General features: G+C 42.1%; 1 protein-coding gene across 1 annotated transcript in view; it reads left to right on the forward strand.

Annotated features, from left to right (window-relative positions):
- The first annotated feature begins 2,819 nt into the window (after positions 1–2,819).
- Positions 2,820–16,799, forward strand: part of lpin2 (lipin 2) — a 90,932-nt gene continuing 76,952 nt past the window's right edge. Inside the window, exon 1 of the mRNA XM_078216068.1 lies at positions 2,820–3,028. The gene's annotated coding sequence lies outside the window, so the exon portion shown is untranslated. The remainder of the gene's footprint in view (positions 3,029–16,799) is intronic.

Consider the following 16,799-nt stretch of genomic DNA (forward strand, 5'->3'; position numbering starts at 1 on the left):
ATGTATGGAATGCCCTGGGATTCTCCTTAATCCTGCCTGTCAAGGACATTTGATGATCCCTTTTTGCCCTCCTAACTCCCTGTTTGAGTTATTTCTACTTTCCCTGTATTCTTCAAGTTCTTCATCTGCTTTTAGTTGCCTCGACTTTATGTATACATCCTTCTTCTTTTTGACCAGGCTTGCAATTTTCCTGGTCATCCACGGCTCCTGAATCCTGCCTTTCCTATCCTTCCTTTTCACAGGCACATGCCTATCCTGCATTCCAATCAACTGCTCCTTAAAAGGCTTCCTCATGACAGATGTGGATTTACCCTCAGTCTCTCCCAAATAACAGCCCCCAAATCCTTCCTAATCCGGTTGTAGTTAGCCTTCCCCTAATTTAGCACCTTAACCCTCGGACAACACTTGTACTTTTCCATGAGTATCCGAAAACTTATGGAATTGTGGTCACTGTTCACCACATGTTCCCCCACTGCAACTTTGATGACCTGGCCGGACTCATTTCATAGTACCAGGTCCAGTATAGCCCCCTCTCTAGTCCAACTATCTACATATTGTTACAAAAAACCTTTTCTGGACACACTTAACAAATTCCTCCATCCGGACCCCTAGCCCTAAGGGATTTCCAGTCAATATGAGGAAAATTAAAGTCTCCCACTACAACAACCCTATTATTTCTACATCTATCCAGAATCTGCTTACATATCTGTTCTTCAACAGTAGTTGAACTTGGATAGTTAGACTTGAAGAAAACTGTAAATTTATATTGCTCCTGGACAAATACTAAGTATTTCCCATTGCTAAATTCTTGGTAAAGAACAATGTTTTCACTGTTTACCCCCCAGCCCCCAGAAGAACCAATCAAGAATGCCTCCCAGCACAGTACATCAATACGCTAAGTCTGAACCCTCTCCTACAAGCAGAATTGCAGATGGTGTCATGGGTTGCAAATCATTACAGGTGCCCTGCATTTATTACTCAGTGAAACATCTTGATTTTCCAGCCATTTTATTGACTTTACACTATACCCTGCCTAGGCTTAGGCTACTGTAATGTAAGTCGGCCTTGTCCTGTATGATGTATCCAAAAATTGAAAGTATCTGAAATCCAAGATGTGATCAACCCCGAGGATTTTGGATAACGGATACTTTCCCTGTAAAACGTTGCATAATGAAATTTTAGTTACTCTAAAACTAATGACTCCAAATCCCACGCAGTTCAGAATAAGATACCTACTGCCCACCAGAATTAATATCATTTACTCAAAAAGCATAGTTTATTGATTTTGGGGGACTGAAATTATTAATACATAGGAAAACAATGTAATAGTAGATTTAGAAATGAAATGGTGGCATATTTTCTTAGCGCTCCTGCACCTCAAAATTTTCCACAACACCACTGCCTCTCAGCCTCCAATTTATCTCATAAATGAACTTCCTTATCCTAGGAACCACCCTGATTAATCTCTTCTGCACTCTCTCTTCAGTCTTTCCTAAAGTCATGAGATACTCTTGCTGATGCCAAACTAAAGTGTTATGCAAATTGTTATCCTCCCACCTATCTCATGTATTTTGATCATCACAGAGAGTGAGTGAACAAGGATTTAACATTGCCAAATGACACACCCTCATTCACCCTTGGTAATTTTTAATTGTAGAACTTTCCCGATAGAAAGTTGAGCTGTTTATTATTGAATAAAAGCAAATTACTGCAGATGCTGGAATCAGAAACAAAAACAGAAAATGCTGGAAAATCTCAGCAGGTCTGACAGCATCTGTGGAGAGAGAATGGAGCCAACATTTTTACTCTGGATGACCCTTTGTCAGAGCTGAAGACAAAGAAAATAGGATGAGATTTATACTGTTAGGGTGGGGGGATGCTAATATAGGATGCGTTTATTGATTTCATTTAGTATTGTCACATGTATTGGTATACAGTGAAAAGTATTGTTTCTTGTGTGTTATACAGACAAAGCATATCGTTCATACAGTACATAGGGTAGAAGGAAAGGAGGGTGCAGAATTTTGTGTTACAGTCATAGCCAGGGTGTAGAGAACGGTCAACTTAATATAAGGTAGGACCACTCAAAGGGAAGCAGGGAAGAAGCTGTTCTTGAGACAGTTGGCGTGTGATCTCAGACTTTTGTCTCTCTTTTCTGATAGGAGGTAGAAGAGAGTATGTCCAGGGTGCTTGGGGCTAATTATGCTGGCTACTTTTCCGAGGCAGCAGGAAGTGTAGACGGAGTCAATGAATGGGAGGCTGGTTTGAGTGATGGACTGGACTATGTTGACAACCTTTTATAGTTTATTGTTCTTGCGGTCTTGGTCAGAGCAGGAGCCATACCAAGCTGTGATACATCTGGAAAGGATGCTTTCTAATGGTGCACCTGTAAAAACTGTTGAGAATTGTAGCAAACGTGCTAAATTTCCTTAGTCTCCTGAGAAAGTAGAGGCATTGGTGGGCTTTCTTAACTATAGCATCGACATGGAGGGACCAGGACAGGTTGTTGGTGATCTGGACATCTAGAAACTTGAAACTATTGGAGCATTTCCATATCATCCCCATTGATGCAGACAAGGGGCATGTTTTTCTGAAGTGGATGACTATCTCCTTAGTTTTACTGGCATTGAGGGAGAGATGATTGTCTTTGAGGGGGGGGGGCGCTGGGATAGGAAAAACAGACCTGCTGTCGCACACACAATATTAAATAATCATTCCCCAGCCCCAGGCTGAAGCTGTGCAAAAGTCGAGAGTAATATTTCTTGCTGGGTTGGAAGAGCTGGGACAACATTCCCCAGCCCAGCCCGCCGCGCGCCCCCTGCCTCAGCCGGCCGGGCACGCGCACGCGCACGCGCACGGAGCCAGTGCGCGAGCAGAGCGGGTCACGTGGCCCTGGGAAGGCGAACAGGAAACAGAAGGTTCCAAAGCCAATGTATCACTTTCGCTTGTGTCGGAGTGGCCGCGGCTCACTGACAGCGCTGAGCGGACAAGTTTCAGCACTCTGCCTTCTCCCTCACACACAGCCAAGGTAAGAGGCACCCTGCTGTCCCCCTAATCCACCCTCAGTGCCCGGGCTAACGGTTCCCATCACCACTCCCCCACCCCTGGCAACGCCAGCTCTTACCCCTCCCCACCACCACTACTTTTGAAAAATTTTAAATCTTGCGTACTTATGCTTTTCATTCACTTCACTTCTCAACGTTTTCAACCTGTTTTCTCTTTAAAGAAGGTGTGGGTTGTGTGAGTTAGCTGTCTTTCTTTCCCCTTCCCTGGGCTGTTGGCGGTTGCCACCTCACCCATCCAGAGTCCGTCTCCAGGATGCACACACACACACAAGTGTCTGCTGTGTGTAACAGGGCTCCCCAGTCAATGTACACTCACACACACACTGCTTATTACTTTCTTCTGCGTTGTTAAGATGGCACCTATTCACAGTGCATGGTTCGCTGTTCGGAAAACGCAGTGATGCATGTGTTACAGTGAAGTTGTAATTTCTGCTTTTCAAATTCACCTTTTATATCTTAATTGGGTCGTTTGACCCGCAGCCTATTTTGATAGTTGTGTTAATGAGATATGGCACTATTACAGATGACACGTGTCTTGATCATTTTGGATCCACCGCGATCATGAGTTACATTGACTTTTGGTTGTACCAAATAGTTAAATGACCGCAAATAGAATATTTAGGGCTGTGCAGATAAGCAGAGAAACACGTTCCCTGACTGTATCAGTAGTTCGTCCAATTATAGCATTCCTGCACGTTCATACACAAAATTCTTGTACTTGACTTTTTCCAGCTCTTTATTAAGAAAGAACCGTTTGCCACTATTGTGTTGGTGATCGGCTAGAGTCACAGCGGGCCATTAGAGTTGATCGTGTGTGTGTGTGTGGCTAGACTGGCTGTGGGGTGGAAGCAGCAGGATTCCAAGCATCAGTTGCTATTCAGCAGTCCCAGATGGAAGTACTTGTTTACAGATGCCAGGCAGGGCAGCCTCAGTGAACTCTCTCAATTAGAAAGGCTTTCAGAACAGTGGTTGCTGTCCACCTAAGGAATTGCCATCTGCTTGCGGCAACAGAGGCTTGCTGTTAACGATGGAATGATACTTAAGTATGCCCTGCTGTCTTCAAGAGAAAGATAAACTAAGATAATTGGAGGAGGAAAATGTAGTCGAGGAATTACTTGCAAAACTTATGAGCCAACATCTCCCCGAGGAATTAGTAAATAAGTATAATTATTCTAAGGATTGAAGCAAACTGGCCCAAGTGTTTTATATATGAAGAGTTCCCAACGTAGCTGTTGTCCTTTGGATTTAAAGGAAACTCAAATGTGAAATATTGTATGAGTTGTGTTCTGTTGGTCTAAGTTTACTTGCTCGTTTCCATGCCATAAATTTGTTTTAATTCTATGTGAAGTTGCAATGTTTGCAATTATGAATAGTATTTCAAATGTGCTGCTATTTACATATGTCACAGTAATGTGTTGTAACAAGTGACTTGTGAGCAGTTTGCACAAAAGTGAAGCAGTTCTGACGTCAGGCATTGATTGGGTTGCTGATGTTTTGCAGGTGTTGATACCTGATCAGCTTGATGTGGAGTTTCTTTCTGGTTTTGCATCTCAATTAGGGTTAGTGGCCCTATGCCTCTGTGGAAAAAAGGGATCTTAAAGAACTCTAACATTCTTGAACCTTGTACTTTGTTTTGCATGGATTCCAGTCATACTTCAAGTATTTTCCAACCGGGAGATATTCTCAATCTGAAATGCTATGAGTTTAGCAATTTGATTGCGAGATAGTCAGTATTGATAATTTCTGCTTTGCATCATCACAAAATGTGTCGGATTGCTAGGAAATCTATTTTTAGTTCATCCACCAATCTCATTTCCTATGGATTGTGGGCAAGGTTGTGGTATTCTGTCTAAATAGGAACCTGAACTAGTGTGCGTTCCCCAAAAGTAAAGCTCTTAGATTGTGTGAATGTAAATGAGCATCTGTAGAGTCTTTGCGTGGCTGATATTTAGAATTTTCAGGAGAGCAGCAGTCCCTGTTTATGGTCTCCTCTGAAGACAGCCCCTTTAGGATGTCTGTTTACATGTCTCCCAGTGTTTGCTTTGTAGAAGCAGAATCTTGCCCTTGGCCATCAGGTTATTTTTAAGAGCTTGTTGGATTTGCACATTAATTGACCATTAAATGTAATTTGCAATAGAAAGTTAGAGCTTAATAACATCACTAGCACCCTTTTAAAGACATGGTCATTGTTAATGAATGCCAAACAATCTTTCCGCCCCAGAAAGGGAGCAGTTTAAACTATTGGGTCTTATTCCTGCATGCAGTAAACTCTTGAAGATTTAAACTCCCAAGCTTTTTAAAATATTCCCTCTTCTGTCTGATTATTTGTGCTTCAATTCAGTTCTGTTGGCCTGAAAAAAGTGCCTGACTTAAAGTGCACTGACTTAACTTCCACTGTTTGCGTTTTTATTCCCCAACCCTTCCCCATTTTCACCATGATAGTGGACATTTAGTAACTCCACCTCACTTATGTCACCAATATTGAGTTTAAAATAGCAAATTTCAAAATAGGTGCCAAGTTGAAGCATTTTTAAAAAATTAAAAAGGAACTTCTGATATTGAACTTCGCTTTAAGTCTGTAACATATTTTAGATTGGGTATAATATTAGCAAATTGCTGGAGTGGCTACAGGTTGTCAATCTCTTATTTATACTTTGCTGGGTCAAAGGATTTAAATTCTTGAAGTAGGGCATTGCAAGTATATTTCTAAATGAAACAAAGTAAAGCACAGGATAGAAAACATGTAGTAGAGTAACGGATAAACTGCAATCCGTTTTTTCCAGCAACATTGTGAATTAAGGCATTTCTTATTACATATGTGATAATAGAAAAAAAAAACATGCTGGAGAAATAGCAGAAAATTAGTCTTTGCATATTTTCTTAAGAACAGTTGTGAACTTTGTCCACATGGAAATTGCCCAGGAAATTACCGACCGGTGAGTCTAACCTCAGTGGTTGGTAAGCTGATGAAGATCCTGAGGGACAAGATTTATGAGCATTTAGAGAGGTTTAGTATGCTCAAGAATACTCAGCATGGCTTTGTCAAAGGCAGATCGTGCCTTACGAGCCTGGTGGAGTTCTTCGAAAATGTGACTAAACACATTGACTAAGGGAAAGCAGTAGATGTGGTTTATATGGATTTTAGCAAGGCGTTTGGTAAGGTCCCCCATGCAAGGCTTCTAGAAAAAGTGAGAGGGCATGGGATCCAAGGGGCTGCTGCCCTGTGGATCCAGAACTGGCTTGCCCAAAGGTGGCAGAGAGTGGGTATAGAGGGGTCTTTTTCTAAATGGAGGTCGGTCACCAGTGGAGTGCCCCAGGGATCTGTTTTGGGACCCTTGCTGTTTGTCATTTTCATAAATGACCTGGATGAGGAAGTGGAGGGATGGATTGGTAAGTTTGCCGACGACATGGGCAGGGTGCTAAATTGGGGGAAGGCTGACTATAGCCGGATTAGGCAGGATTTGGTGGATGTTGATTGGGAGAGGATGTTCGAGGGTAAGTCCGCGTCTGGCATGTGGGAGTCTTTTAAGGAACTATTGATAAGGCTGCAGGATAGGCATGTGCCTGTAAAAAGGAAAGATAGGAAAGGTAGGATTCGAGAGCCGTGGATAACCAGGGAAATTGAGGATCTGATTAAAATGAAAAGGGAGGCGTACGTTAAGTCCAGGCAACTGAAAACAGATGGAGCTCTGGAGGAATACAGAGAGAGTAGGAAAGAACTCAAACGGGGAGTTAGAAGGGCAAAAAGAGGTCACGAGATGTTCTTGGCAGGCAGGATTAAGGAGAATCCTAAGGCATTCTATTCATACGTTAGGAACAAAAGAGTTGTCAGGGAGAAAATCGGACCTCTCGGGGACAAAGGAGGGGAATTATGCTTAGAACCCAAGGGAATAGGGGAGATCCTAAATGAATACTTTGCATCGGTATTCACGAAGGAGAGGGGCGTGTTAACCGGGAGTGTCTCGGAGGGAGGTGTTGACCCGTTAGAGAAAATCTCCATTACAAGAGAGGAAGTGTTAGGTTTTTTAGGGAACATTAAAACTGACAAACCCCCAGGGCCTGATTGCATCTATCCTCGACTGCTCAGGGAGACGAGAGATGAAATTGCTGGGCCTCTGACGGAAAGCTTTGTCGCTTCTTTGGACACGGGTGAGGTCCCTGAGGATTGGAGGAGAGCGAATGTGGTCCCGTTGTTTAAGAAGGGTAGCAGGGATAACCCAGGAAATTATAGGCCGGTGAGCTTGACGTCCGTGGTAGGGAAGTTGTTGGAGAGGATTCTTAGAGACAGGATGTAGTGCATTTAGAACGGAACAATCTCATTAGTGACAGACAGCATGGTTTTGTAAGAGGGAGGTCGTGCCTTACAAATTTGGTGGAGTTTTTTGAGGAAGTGACAAAAACGGTTGATGAAGGAAGGGCCGTGGATGTCGTCTATATGGATTTCAGTAAGGCATTTGACAAAGTCCCACATGGCAGGTTGGTTAAGAAGGTTAAGGCTCATGGGATACAAGGAGAAGTGGCTAGATGGGTGGAGAACTGGCTTGGCCATAGGAGACAGAGGGTAGTGGTCGAAGGGTCTTTTTCCGGCTGGAGGTGTGTGACCAGTGGTGTTGCGCAGGGCTCTGTACTGGGACCTCTGCTATTTGTGATATATATAAATGATTTGGAAGAAGGTGTAACTGGTGTAATCAGCAAGTTTGCGGATGACATGAAGATGGCTGGACTTGCGGATAGTGAAGAGCATTGTCGGGCAATACAGCAGGATATACATAGGCTGGAAAATTGGGCGGAGAGGTGGCAGATGGAGTTTAATCCGGATAAATGCGAAGTGATGCATTTTGGAAGAAATAATGTAGGGAGGAGTTATACAATAAATGGCAGAGTCATCAGGAGTATAGAAACACAGAGGGACCTAGGTGTGCAAGTCCACAAATCCTTGAAGGTGGCAACACAGGTGGAGAAGGTGGTGAAGAAGGCATATGGTATGCTTGCCTTTATAGGACGGGGTATAGAGTATAAAAGCTGGAGTCTGATGATGCAGCTGTATAGAACGCTGGTTAGGCCACATTTGGAGTACTGCGTCCAGTTCTGGTCGCCGCACTACCAGAGGCGTTAGAGAGAGTGCAGAGAAGGTTTACCAGGATGTTGCCTGGTATGGAGGGTCTTAGCTATGAGGAGAGATTGGGTAGACTGGGGTTGTTCTCCTTGGAAAGACGGAAAATGAGGGGAGATCTAATAGAGGTGTACAAGATTATGAAGGGTATAGATAGGGTGAACAGTGGGAAGCTTTTTCCCAGGTCGGAGGTGACAATCATGAGGGGTCACGGGCTCAAGCTGAGAGGGGCGAAGTATAACTCAGATATCAGAGGGACATTTTTTACACAGAGGGTGGTGGGGGCCTGGAATGCGCTGCCAAGTAGGGTGGTGGAGGCAGGCACGCTGACATCGTTTAAGACTTACCTGGATAGTCACATGAGCAGCCTGGGAATGGAGGGATACAAACGATTGGTCTAGTTGGACCAAGGAGCGGCACAGGCTTGGAGGGTCGAAGGGCCTGTTTCCTGTGCTGTACTGTTCTTTGTTCTTTGTTCTTTGACACGAAGGTTGGTGGGGTTGTGGATAGTCTGGAGGGATGTCAGAAGTTACAGAGGGACATAGATAGGATGCAAGACTGGGCGGAGAAGTGGCAGATGGACTTCAACCCAGATAAATGCGTAGTGGTCCATTTTGGCAGGTCAAATGGGATGAAGGAGTACAATATAAAGGGAAAGACTCTTAGTACTGTAGAGGATCAGAAGGACCTTGGGGTCTGGGTCCATAGGACTCTAAAATTGGCCCCGCAGGTGGAGGAGGTGGTTAAGAAGGCGTATGGTGTGCTGGCCTTTATCAATCGAGGGATTGAGTTTAGGAGTCCGGGGATAATGATGCAGCTATATAAGACCCTCGTCAGACCCCACTTGGAGTACTGTGCTCCGTTCTGGTCACCTCATTACAGGAAGGATGTGGAAAAGATTGAAAGGGTGCAGAGGAGATTTACAAGGATGTTGCCTGGATTGAGTGGCATGCCTTAAGAGGATAGGGTGAGGAAGCTCAGTCTTTTCTCCTTGGAGAGACGTAGGATGAGAGGAGACCTAATAGAGGTATATAAGATGTTGAGAGGCATAGATCGGGTGGACTCTCAGGGGCTTTTTCCCAGGGTGGAAATGGCTGCTACGAGAGGACACAGGTTTAAGGTGCTGGGGGGTAGGTACAGGGGAAATGTTTGGGGAAGTTTTTCTCACACAGGGTGGTGGGCGAGTGGAATCGGCTGCCGTCAGTGGTGGTGGAGGCAAACTCAATAGGGTCTTTTAAGAGCCTCCTGGATGAGTACATGGGACTTAATAGGATGGAGTGTTATAGGTAGGCCTAAAAGGTAGGGATATGTTCGGCCCAACTTGTGGGGCTGAAGGGCCTGTTTTGTGCTGTAGTTTTTCTATGTTTCTATTTCTATGGCCTTTAAACAAGAATTTAATTTTTTTCCACTTTGTTACAGAAGTATGTAGGAACGTCAGATCAGCCATGATCCTATTGAATGTAGGAGGAGGCTCAAAGGACTGAACGGCCTATCCTGTTCCTATTTCTTATGGTCTTTTGGAATGGAATGTGTGATTCCTTATAAATATACTGAAATAATGTCTTGCAGGCAAAAATATAAGTTTCAGCTTCGCAAGAGTTAAAGAGGAATTTGGGGAATTGTACGTTGGCATTGAAACTGGGTAGTAGGTTACATCTCTAGCTGAGATTGTTGAAAGTTTTCAGTACACTTCGGTGCTGCTAGATTGAACATTTCCGTTATTTTTTTCAAACCAGTAATTAAGTCTCTAGATTGTGGTGGTCAGTTCAGGAGCAAGAATGACACTAGCAAATCTAACTCTTTCAAGACTGCATGATTAGACAGTAAAGTTTTCCAAACTTGAATGAAAAAGAGCCATGTTCATTGTACCAAGCACTGGGTCTTGCCTAGTTTCCACAGCGGATTAGAGGAGGAAAGAAAGGTTGCCTATTTCCAGCATAATGAGACCACCAACCTTGTTGTAGTGCTGGTTATTTTAATCCTTTCCACGCAAACACCCTTTACAGCAGGGATCACTGGATTGCAATCAAGAGCTTGAATCCTGACTGAATTTTTCCTTCGTCGCGCAAGACTGTTTGAGATGACCTAAGGGAGCATAGTTCAGTTTGAGGAGTCAAGCATGAGTTGTGTGATGTTCACTACATTTGCTAGTATTAAATTGTTAGAAGTATTGCTGCTACTGTTGTGCTGAATGAAGACGGGATCAGATTTGTCTTTGCCGTTTAGCCTGCCAAAATTAATTAAACTGGCAAGCAGAGAAAGGACTCTTGGCAAGTTACCAGAATTTGACAGGGACCCATTAAGATATTTTATTGGGTTTGTTTCAAACACAAATCACAGTAAATATTTAATAATTGTGCATCTACCTGTAAATCTTCTCGCTTTGACATTTGTGTCACTTCAGTAGCCTTGTATTAAATATGTGCATTGTGGTGTCGCTGAGCTCGCCAGTCTTGATGCACTTGGAAGAATCTGCTAATGTTCAGAATCCTGATTGCTGTCTAGTGACTCTTGCTGGAAAATCATTGTGTTTTGTGTGTAATCATTGAGGCTTGAAGATAGAATTGAGTTTGGCATGACTGAGATTTTTGCCACTCATTAATGCTTTGAATCTTGCTGTTTGAGGCTCCTCATAAAGGATGGTCATTTGGGATTCCTTTGATACTTGACAACTTGGAAATTCTACTCTGTACCCAAGCGCTGACTCGTTCTCTAATTAAATTAAGAGATTTAATTGGATTTTAACAAGTCTATTTATACCTTCATTACTAATGGAGTTTTAAAAAAATGTATTCAAGCTTGACATTACAATTTGCCTATGTTAAATTCTGCCACTGTTCTTGAAGCATTTCAAAGAAAATAATTTCTGCCTTTGGAAATTGGACCCAATTTGACATTTCTGTCCATTCAACTCTGCGGAAGTTCAACAACTTTCAAAGGTGTATAGTTTACAATTCCACTTTTCTCACAGCTCATTTTATTTCTGGAGTGGAGAAATATTTTAATTCAAGACTGCATTATCTTGCATTTTCATGCAATAAACTATACTTCAGGAGCACTTGTTGGTTGTGAAGCACTTCAGGACATCCTGACTTTGTTTAAAAACACTATTATATTAGTTTTTAATTATTCTGTAAAATCAGAATGTAATGCATCAGAACTTGCTGTCTCTTTAGTGTAGATGTTTAATTGGAGAATTCCATTTTAAAATGGAGCATACAGCGCACGCATGTCTAAAATACTGGCAATAGCAAGTTTCTTGTCATTTCTGATTTGTGTGCTAGTTTCAGTGGATCTTCCAGTTGAATGCTGAATGTATTTTTTTTAAAGCTTGATGTACAGTATTTGCATTTTGAAGTACATTTTAATATCGCACTTAACAGTATAGACATAGTTGGCATAGTATTTACCTGGGAAATATGGAGCCAAGTTACCAAACAACACAACATTGAATATTATCCGTTGCTGCTTAGAGGTCTACACCACATTACATCACTGCATAAAAGATCAGCTAATTCTCATCAGTGATTAGTTACACTGCAGTAAAAAATGTCCTTGCTTGTAAGTTACTGACCTTGAGTTACTTTAAGTTAGGCACTAAAGTTTTCAAGTATCAAGTGCTGCTCTTCAGCATATCATAAACTAGGCGAAACCTTTTTAAGAGAAGTACCATGACCGATCAGCTTCAGAATTTGTCATTTATGTCCTGCACAAGCTGTTAATTACTGATTTAGTTCAATTTAGACTGATCAAATGGTCAGTTGCATTGTGCTATTTTGGCAAATCACACTATGAAGTGCAATTAAGGAAATCAAAATGAGAAACGAAACTTACCATTATGGGCTATTGTTCAATTTCCAAATTATTTGTATTTATGTTCACTCATTGCCCAAATGATTTTTTGATTTTTGGCATTAAATTGAACTTTTATACTGGTTTTAAATTTGGGATAGCAGCCATAATTGAAGGGAATTAAAGTAATTCCACCCAAATTACTGCCTTTCCAGCACTGGCCTGAACGAACAAAAGACCCCATCTGCTTTGGGCTCTGACCACGTGTGCATAATTTCTATTGGATGATTTGCAGATGGATAATTATTGATACTAAAGAGGAGGCTGCAGCCGCCTTGCCGGGATCCACAAGAGTAGCCAGTGTGTGGTTGCTTTGCATGGAAATAAGTGAAAGTTAATTTAGATTTTATCACTCCCATTCTGCCTGAACCTATAACTTCAGACTATTCTGTAGGTATCTGGTATCTCATTACACCAATTTGTTGAGATTTTAAAAATACTTAAACGTCTTGTGATAAAGACGGAATGTGTCATTATATGTGGAAATGTGTTGCAATATTGTAACTATCTCGTCATTTTCTGATTTTTGTTTTCTCTTGATATTGTTTCGAAAGGAGATTTTGATAGGATTGACCATAGGTTTGTCTCAAGTTCCTGAGTAAGCTGGGGTAGGATATGTTTGCAGGATTAAAAAAAAAACACTTTATAAAGAAATAAATTATTACCACTGATCTGGAAGTGTTTGTTTTGGCTCCTTTTGAAAGTTTGAACTCCTGACAAGTCTAACAACTGATTTGTGGCATTGAATCTAAGATTGCAAGTTCTGTGTCTCGCAGTCTGGCTTTATCTCTGTTTCATATTATATGCCCAGTCTGCAAATTATTAGTTACCCAGAGTTACTATACAGTATTAAAGGCATGTATTGGGAACAAATGAATATGTTTAAGTTGAAGATTTCCATGTTTATGCTGAAGGTTCTCATGACCATTTTAAAGTGTAATGTTTAGTAGAACTTGTGTTCTACAGAGCTTTGGCATTGAGACCTAAACTTGAGTGTCTTGCCTAGCTCTGTTTGGTATTTGTCAGAATTTCTGTTTTTTTTTTAAAAATGGCATTTTAAAAATGCTGTTGGATTGCTGAAAAAGATTTGTGCTGTAGAAGTTTTTTGTCTTGCACTCACCTGGACAGAAGAAAGAATATCAAATCTCAAAGGGAGCAACAATTTATCCTGCAGGAAGAACTTGTCCACGCATTGCAACCTTTCGAACTAAACAAAAGCCATGGTGATGCCTGGTTTGAATTTAAAGTAAAGCTTGGCTGTTTGTTCTTCCCTGGTGCATTCTCCATTGCAACACCGCCACCAATCATAGTCCAGTTGCCAGCCAGTCAATTGGCACCCTTTTCTCATAGTTTAATTTGTTATTCCCTTTGAGAATTGACATCCTTGCATCTGTCCTGATGTGTAGCAAGATGCAAAGCTACAAAGGCCTGTCTCTTCTTTCATCAACGCTCCAGCCCTGTACTACAAAGTCACAAATTCACTATCTTGCAGCCAGAGTTACACATCCTGGGTAGGACCTTGGTTTAAAATACCAGTGTTTCACTCCTAAATAAGCTAGAAAATAATCTCTGCTTGCCAGCTCTAGGTGTCTTGTTATCTAGCATGGTAAATAGCACAAAAATGATTTTGCATCAACACAAGTAATAAAATTGTCTATCACTGTCTACATTCTATGACATAGTTGTGACAATCTGCATGAAGTAACATGAAAAGTAACAAGCTTGGAAATTATTTTGTTTTCTGGCTCTGAAGGCACCAGTTTATGTTTTGCCAATGATTGTGATAATTTCCCACCATATACTCTGCGCATCTTATGTTAGATTGCATATAGGTTAAATAAATGCCATGTTCAGGATGATTTCCCCCCCCCCTTCCCATCTATCCATGGTGCATTTTGCCTCCGTTGGGCTACGTTCTAATCATGCAGAATGCACATCACAATATTACAATCACTTAACAGATCAGGCATTTTTACAGAGTATACACTGTTCTTAACAATGATAACATTAACCAGCACATTTTGACTTGCTGCAGCTTGCTAAATTTAACCCTTGCAGCATTGCAATCTGAAGAATTGTAAGAATACAGTGTTTATGCAAGAAGACTAAATGCATGCACACATTTTATTCTCTGACTCGTTGCTCATTAAATTAGGGTATTTGCCTTCTGTTGCGGAAGTCTGGTTGCTGTCCCTTTTGCCTCAAATTGTCAATTTTTCTCCTCCCCTCTATCCCTTCCAGTGATGGCTGCATTATAGGCCAGTCGGCCTTGATTCTGTTGAGGGATTCAAGTGAATATGTTCGACCTGTTTTGGGCTGATTGATTCAAGCTCAGGAAACACTCAGTTCTGCTGAAGGCATTCACCCCATACAAAACCACAAAACTCCAGGAGCCTCACTACAGTGTTCAGGATTTGTCAGGGCTTTTGATTTAGTTCTTTGATACTGGTCTTGAATTAATGATGGTTGTGGGAAGCAGGCAGAAAAATTGTAAATGAAAATGTTGTTTATTTGTTCACCGAATTTAGGCTTAATAGTATTCCTACTGTGCCAAAGGAGGCCAATCGGCCCATCGAGTCTGCACAGACCACAATCCCGTCCAGGCCCTATCCCCATAACCCCATGCATTTATCCTAGCTAGTCCCCCTGACACTAAGGGGCATTTTAGTATGGCAGTCCATCTAACGCATACATCTTTGGACTGTGGGAGGAAACTGGAACATCCGGAGGAAACCCACGCAGACATGGGGAGAATGTGCAAACTCCACACAAACAGTGACCCAAGCTGGGAATCGAACCCGGGTCCCTGGCGCTGAGAGGCAGCAGTGCTAACCACTGTGCCATCATGCCACTTCTCTGGCTAGGCCAGCATTTATTGCTCAATGTGTTGCTGAGCTGCTGCCTTGAACCGTTGCATTCCATGTGATGCAAGTACATCCATTGTGCTGTTAGGGGCGATTTTCCAGGATTTTCTACCTGTTTGTGGATGGGGTTCCAATCAAGTGGCTGCTTTGTCCTGGATCGTGTTGAGCTAAGTGTTGTTGGAGCTGCACTCATCCTGGCAAGTGGAGAGTCTTCCATCACACTCCTGATTTGTGCTTTGTTGATGGTGGATGGGCTTTGGGGAGTCAGGAGACAAGTTATTTGCCACTGGATTCTTAGCCTCTAACCGGCTGTTGTAGCCACAGTATTCATATGGCTAGTCTACTTCAGTTTCTGATCAGTGGTGACCCCTGTCAGTGCTCGTCATTGCCTGGCACTTGTGTGGCACAAATGTTACTTGCCACTTGTCAGCCAAGTCTGTATAAATTCAGGTCATGCTACATTTGGACATGGACTGCTTCAGTATCTGAGTTGTGGATGGTACTGAACATTGAGCAAACAGCCCCATTTCTGACCTTATGATGGAGGGAAGGTCTTTGAAGTAGCTAAAGATGGGTGGACCTAAGACATTACCCAGATGAATTCCTGCAGTGATGTTCTGGAACTAAGATGGTCACATCCAACCACAGTCGTCTTTCTCTGTGCCAGATATGACTCCAACAAGTTGACTATCCCCCCCCCGATTCCCATTGACTCCAGTTTTGCTTGGGCCCCTTGATGCCCCACACAGCCAAATGCAGCTTTGATGTCAAGGGAAGTCATTCTCACCTTGCCTCTGGAGTTCAGCTCTCTTGTCCATGTTTGAAACAAGGCTGTAATTAGGTCAGGAGCTAAGTAACCCTGGCGGAACCCAAACGAAGTGTCAGTGACTAGGTTATTGTAAAGCAATTGCTGCTTGATGGCACTTGATGACCTCTCTTCCATCACTTTACTGTCAGGGCAGAAATTATATGAGTTGGATTTGTGCTACTTTCTGCGTACAGCCCCAGGTGTTTTCCACATTGCTGGTTAGATGTGAGGAAGTGATTGATTAAAACCAGGGCCAATTTTTTCCCTCCACTTTGCTAAACAAAAGGGACATTTTTGCCATCTGTTGTGATCCATGCTTCCCTAAGTTTGAATACATGAGAGTGAACGTGTGGACCATAAAGGAATCAAAATGGGTTACGTGTATTCTTGAAACTACCAGCTTAAAAACATTGAAATGTTCAGTTAGAATTGCAGAAATTCTAAAGCAAAGATATCTGCACCCAAGTACAAAGTGAAGCGAGGTATGCGTAGAGGTTAGATCTTACAGAAGCCTCATGCCCTTTAGAAAAAGATTCATGTGAATGAGCGATAGTTTCTGGTTTGATGTAATTTCCCCAAGCCATTTCTGACCTAGACTTGAACAATCAAGTTAAAAATGCAAAATGGCAGCTGTGTGTTAGGACAAAAAAGTCAGAATGCACAACTTTAACGTTTTTTGAGTAATTTTAATGAAATGGTGTTGATTTGAAGATGATAAATTAACTTATCTTTCATGCTATTTATTTTGGGACAACTTGCAACCAATCAATTAGGAAAAGTCACTGTTTTGCAGGGAACATGGCATCTAATTTTTGTGCAGAAAATGAGATGAATGTATTAGCATCACAGCCCAATAAACTGGGGGGGGGAGCTCCTTTTTAAAAATGTTTTGGATCTTTGCATTCACTTTGGCAGGCGACAGGATTCTTTTTTTGGATGAGTATTAAACAACGGCCTGGGTTTTGCATTGATAGTGAAACTCAACATTCACCATCATTACTTCACCGAAACCGAAGGCAACTTTGGGAGTCTGCACACGTGCAGCATAACATGGAAACACCAAAGTTTCTGCACTCCAGCAAGTGTGCTGTTGAGGA

Source organism: Mustelus asterias, chromosome 7 (genome assembly GCF_964213995.1).
Source record: "Mustelus asterias chromosome 7, sMusAst1.hap1.1, whole genome shotgun sequence".
NCBI classification, from domain to species: Eukaryota; Metazoa; Chordata; class Chondrichthyes; order Carcharhiniformes; family Triakidae; genus Mustelus; species Mustelus asterias.